Source organism: Mytilus galloprovincialis, chromosome 12 (genome assembly GCF_965363235.1).
Source record: "Mytilus galloprovincialis chromosome 12, xbMytGall1.hap1.1, whole genome shotgun sequence".
NCBI lineage: Eukaryota > Metazoa > Mollusca > Bivalvia > Mytilida > Mytilidae > Mytilus > Mytilus galloprovincialis.
In genome coordinates, this window is record NC_134849.1 from 65,564,889 (window position 1) to 65,571,406 (window position 6,518).

A 6,518-nucleotide genomic window follows, 5' to 3' on the forward strand; every position below is an offset into this window, starting at 1 on the left:
TGTCCCATTAGCAATCATACCATATCTCCTTATTTTTATATGGTTACATTGTAGTATCAGATTGTTTTCACCCTACGTCAATTGGTCTCTGGTGGAAAGTTATTTCATTCGAAATCATACCACATCTCCTTATTTTTGTATGGTTACATACTAGTATCAGACTGTTTTCACCCTACATGTACGTCAATTGGTCTCTGGTGGAAAGTTGTCACATTAGCAATCATACAAATTCTCCTTATTTTTGTATGGTTACAAATATGTGCTAGTAAACATGTACTAGTATTAGATTGTTTTCCCCCTACGCCCATTGGTTTCTGATGGAAAGTTATTTCATTTGAAATCTTACCACATCTCTGTATTTGTTATATGGATATATATACTAGCATCGGATTGTTTTCCCTCTACCTCAACGGGTCTCTAGTAGAAAATTGTCGCATTAGCAAACATACCAAATATCCTTATTTTTATATGGTTAAATACATGTACTAGTATAAAATTGTTTTCCCCTACGGCCAATGATCTCTGATTGAAAGTTATTTCATTCAAAATCTTACCACATCTCCTTATTTTTAGATGGATATTCTCAAAGTCTTTAATGTAAGAGAGGTGATGTTCGTACATATTTAAATACATTGTCTCTTTTAAACAACAGAGAGATTTATACACGCAAAAATCCGTATCGTCTTCCTTTAATTCATAGACGTTTATATTCACTTGAAAACAGGATTCAAATTCTGGAATTTCTTGTAACTGTAATCCGGGAAACAGCTTTGCTTCGTATGTACTTTCATTTCGTCGTTTCTGATAGCCATTCCATTGTTGAAAATAATGCTGCACATTGCATTCTAAGTTAGTGATGGTTTGTCCTCTGTGTAACGCTAAGCACCGAAAAGCGCAGAGTTTATCCGTAAATGGCTTAGAATGTTTATCGTCTTTCACGAGAGCTTGTATGCTATTCTTGTCTTTAATATAGTCCGGCAGGGACGTTTCTCCTTTTCCTATCGTATAATTGGTAGTGTCGATTACAAATAGCGCATTGGTAACTAGAAAAGGTTTCCATTTGGTGTCGGGTCTCTGTTTCATCAGGTATTCTCGCAGATTTAAGTCCGTGAGTTTCCGCCGTAGTTTTTCAAGATCCCTTCTCTTTGAAATAAACAGGGTTTCTTCAAAGACGGAATCGTTTTCGTAAGGTTTGAAAAACCTGTAGCGCTTTTCTTCTGTGTGAATTAAAATGACGCCAAAGGTTATGGTAAGCTTAAAGGCGTGTATGACGCTGGTATATACTGTCGGCAGCTAGCATGAGTTGGTGCATGTCAACGTCATTCGTTAGTGGTATGTTATATACGGAATGAATGTGATCTTTTCGATGATTTTCCAAGATTAAAGGAGCGTTGGCCTCGTACACTTCTTTTAAAGCTAGGTCTTTTTCACCTCCTTCTATCTCCCAAGGATAAGGGCCTTGTCCATAAGGAGACGCTAGCAATTGTGTCCCCTGTCCGATCTGATAGTGTCGTTGCATACCGTGAAGGTACAAGTCCCGTTTATTGGTGAATGACTCATTACATCGTCGACAATGGACACGCTGAACGGCTGGTTTCGAGGGATTGGTGCGTGTTTTCTTGACGGCTGGTTGCTCCATGAATACTTGTGTTGGTCTTTTCAGTTATTGACTCTTGGGACTGTGACTGTATTGATGATGTTGTCGTAATCCGTTAGCCGTCACACAACGCTTGGAACAAATCATACATTCACATGTCGGTAACCCAGTGGGGTTGCCTAAGCACTGATTTTCGTGTTTGCATTTCAAGTTTTATAGCTCTGAGCGAATGCTTTGTGACACTTTGTACATGGATATCGAATACCTTCATGTTTGGTTTGTTTATGAGCCAAAAGTTCGTTCAGATATTAAAGGATGGGACGATAGATGGAGTTGTTTGGCCCATAGGCGTATTTGTGATGGCGAATGTAACGTCACCAATTCTTTTCTGATAATATCATCTTCAGCGTAGTATAGATCTGTTTCCATGTTTCAAAATTGTCTCACGATGAATTAAATGCAGAAAATAATTATTCCCGCACACCTTAATTCTATCGAAAAATATCTTGCGTGACTTTATATCTTTAAATATCGTCTTAGATGTTCTATGCTTTTATCGGCAAGTATTAATATAAAGCTTTCTGATTGGTTTAATGAATGGCTGTTATTTATTTTGAATTTACAAGATTGATCGTTTATATAAATATACAGTGTTAATTTCCATTGTTTAACCCAAGCGTACATTTTAGATAAATAAATTGAATGAAAACTACGGTTCCTAATTTGTGCATTGGAATTAAAAATTCGATATGCATCATTACTTTCTTTTGTTTACAACTCTGTCTTGTATTGTTCTGGTCGTACTATTTCAAATATTCAATTTCATGACTGTATCATGTGTATCCATAAGTTTACCATAGTACTATCATATGGTAGGGTTAAAAATTAATGGTAAACCCTTAGGCTAGTTTTTACTGTTTTAATGTTTAATCTTACCGTTTTAATTTCTTGACATAACTGCACGACTCGATTCTCAATTATATGTGTTAAGATAATCGTTGCAAAGAATCCTGCTCAAACTTTAGTGAAAGACGGGGTTAATCTTGCTTTGTTGCGAGAGTTTATATTCTTTGTTGAAGGCAATTGTAGTGACCTGCAATACAAGTTCCATTCAATTGAGTTTAGTTATTATATGTCTTGTGTTTCTGTCTCTGCCCTAGGTTTTCTATATGAGTCTATTGGCACGAGAAACTTCATGTGAGCTTGACCTTTGTCCTCAATGTAAAACTTGTATATTTTGTTTGAATTAAATGGAGAATTAACTGTATGATTGGCATTCGTACCACATCTTCTAAGATATATTAGATACATAAGATATATTGTTAGTTTAGTGTACCACAATGACCCTTTTATCAAAATCCTTTTTTTTCACAAGAATCTCTTGACCAGACTATGACTTTTTGACTCTTGACCTTTGCATATTGGATGTGTCTCTTGGTATGATTACCTTGACGTCAAGTCAGGAGTCTCTGGTTTTTGTTAGTCTTGTATATTTTTAATTGTAAGTTGATTTTATAATTTGAAGTTTGAACTGGTACACATTTTGTTAAGGGCCATCTGAAGCCCGCCTCTGGAAGAGGGATTTTCTCGCTTTGTTGAAGATATAAAAAAGAAGATGTGGTATGGTTGCCAATGAGACAACTATCCACAAAAGACTAAAATGACACAGACTTTAACAACTATAGGTCCCCGTACGGCCTTCAACAATGAGCAAAGCCCATACCGCATAGTCAGCTATGAGGACTCATAAATGGCCTTTGACTGCTTTCTGCTCTTTTGACATTGTTACTGTCTCTTTTACACATTCCACATTTCCATTCTCAATTTTTTAGAATGTTTGGTTCAGATGAAACTAAATCCTTTAATTTCCGTGAATATCAAGTAAGAAAATTTACTGCTTCAGTAGCATCATGTTCTGCCAGCTGTGATAGATAATGCAAAATGTTTCAATCATTTTACCTTAGATTTCATTTCATGGACATGTAGGTATGAATAGTCTGCTTTTACATCATAAAAATTCACACAGAAGGTATACGCATATCAATAAACTGAACTCAATGCTAAGAACCATTAAAGTACACTTAGACAGAGAGCTCAATCTAGTGAAACACTTTGTTAAGTTGGTCACATTTAACTTGATATCACTGTCTGTTACCAAACTGCACCGAGATCCTGAAAAAAAATGTGCAAGTTCAGTTTATTTAAAAAAGAATTCAATGGAAGAAAATAAGCTGATTACTGAATAAATGTAGAATATGTCTATTAATCACAGATGCCCCTGCTTGTGAAAAAAATGAGTAAACTTCCACATATAGATGCAGGATTCGCGTAATTTTCACCGTTTTGTGACCATAAGCATTGTGAATAAGTTTCAAAACATTTGGCTGAGGCAAATTAAAGTTAAAGAACAGAAACAATAGATTTAGCAGTTTTCCTATCTCAAGGCTCCGGGTTGACATTTGTATCATTGGTAATCGTACCACAACTTTTTACATATAAAAAAAAACATGAACAGTGACGCCATCGTGACCCAATATTGAGCTTCACAGATCTGTGTTATGGGGTAATGTGAATCGCGTATAAGGTTCATAATATTTGATTGAGTCAGACTTATTGAGGGCCCTCATGGGGTTTTTGATTATGTGATTACTTTGCCGTTTTTTTAATGATTATTTGATTATTAAGCCAAATATTTCATGATTATTTGATTACCTAGGACTGTATTTTTAGTTTATGATAATTTGATTACTAAAGATAAGCAAATATTTAATGATTATGTGATTATATTGGCAAAAAAAATGGTGATTATGTGATTACTAGGACCCCCCCATGAGGGGCCTCCTTATTTAAGACAAAGGAAACGAAATAGTCAGCACTTCTTATATTTTTTAAAGGGACATGATAACTCTTGAACGGTAAAAGTGACACTTAAAAATTTCAAATTTGATTTTGTGTTGAGGTGGGGATCCCGCTTACATGTTCAACCCGCCTTATTCGGTATGTATGTGCTTGTGGTAAGTCAGGAGTCTGTAATTCAATGAATGTCGTTTTTTATGTGTTACATAGCTGTTTTTCGTTCATTTTTTTTACATAAATTTGTTCGTTTATTTTCTCGTTTGAATATTGTTTTACAATGTCATTTCAGTGCCTTTTATTGATAACTATATGCGGTATTGACTTTGCTCATTGTTGAAAGCTGCATATGACCCATAGTTTTTAGTGTTTGTGTGATCTGGTCTTTTGTGGAGAGTTCTAATTGGCACTCATGCCACATACGGGGGAGGGTTGGGATCCCGCTAACATGTTTAACCCCGCCTTATTTTATATGCACGTGCCTATTTTGTTTTTCGTTTATTTTTTGTACATAACTTATACCGTTTGTTTTCTCGTTTGAATTGTTTTACATTGTCATGTCGGTGCCTTTAAAAGCTGACTTTGCGGTATGAACCTTGTCCATTGTTGAAGACCGTGTTGGTGACCTAGGCTACATTGTATAATTGTTAATTTCTGTGTCATTAAGTCTCTTGTGGAGAGTTCTCATTGGCACTCATGCATCAGCTCCTTTTATATATTGTGTTTAGGTTTTGAAGTATTTGATTGAGGCAAACTAAAGTAAGAAGAGCAGAACCCGTTTTTATGGGACATTCGGGACAGACGGACTAGTGTAACTCTTTATGTTCCTAAATCATGGCGCCAACACAGAAGTTCTTACTATTGTGCTGGTGATACATATCCCACTAGCACTGTCATTAACACATGTACAATTAATTTTATTATAAAAATAATATTCAATCTTAATCTTGATTTCTTTATTTTTGGCCGAATGATTATATGCATGCCCTTCACAACGACTGCATGAGTATCAAATTTGCCAATTTATTGTACATAATTATACATTTTATTATATTTATAACTTTTTTTCCAACTAATTAAAGCTTACCAACTTATTGATCATAACTTTCCTTTATATGTCTTTTAACATTCTGTTTTGAACAAAAAGATTTCTAACATATACTTCACATGTATTTCTTTCAAATCTGACATTATTAAAAACCCATTAAATAAATTCAGTCGAACTTGATAATAAATGTGCAATCAAATATATATGCAAGTCGTCAACTGGTCAAGTGGCTAGATGCACATATCGTTAGCCATATAAACAACATGTCCTAATTGGGTGGTTTTAAAACTTCTAGCATAGGTGGATCCAGGGGGCGCCCCCAAACCCTTTGTGGGGGAAATTTGGTTGATTATATAGGGAATCATTGAAGCATGAATGAAGCGGGCTCCCTTAGGAAAAGTTCTGGATCCGCCACTGTCTAGACATATTTACGTAAATAAGGGATGAGTAAAGGGAAAAAAAAAGAAAACAGCATGACTGAATTAAATAATGTTCGATGTACTGTATACTTCGGTTTGTTTTAAAAATATATACGATGCTTTATTTTTATCTAGTTTTCTTATCAAAATAATTAAAATGAGAAAATAAATACCTTATAGCTTCCTTTACCGTCGATGCTAAAATGTTTAATGTTATAAAATAATTTTAGCGTCTTTAACCTACTTTACCTTTTTATTCGGAGACTTGCGGTTATTTTCTGTTACGTTCAACAGGAACATTAGAATGATCTAGAATAGAACCAAGATGGAACCAAGAGCGGATCCAGGGGGGGGGGGGGGGGGGGGGGGAGGGGGGGGGGGTCCTTCGTGGGGAAAACTTGGTTGATTATATAGGGAATCATTGAAGCATGACTGAAGCGGGCCCCCCTTAGGAAAAGTTCTGGATCCACCACTGTCTAGACATATTTACGTAAATAAGGGATGAGTAAAGGGAAAAAAAAGAAAACAAAATGACTGAATTAAATAAAAGGATGTTCGATATACTGTATACTTCGGTTTGTTTTAAAAATCTATACGATGC

General features: G+C 35.4%; 1 long non-coding RNA gene across 1 annotated transcript; it reads right to left on the minus strand.

Moving 5' to 3' along the window:
- Positions 1 to 2,502: 2,502 nt before the first annotated feature.
- On the minus strand, positions 2,503 to 6,203 carry LOC143054565 (uncharacterized). The gene is made up of 2 exons (XR_012971734.1): positions 6,091 to 6,203; positions 2,503 to 3,769 (listed from the first exon to the last, which is right to left on the minus strand). It is a non-coding gene; the product is annotated as an uncharacterized LOC143054565 (long non-coding RNA).
- Positions 6,204 to 6,518: the final 315 nt, after the last annotated feature.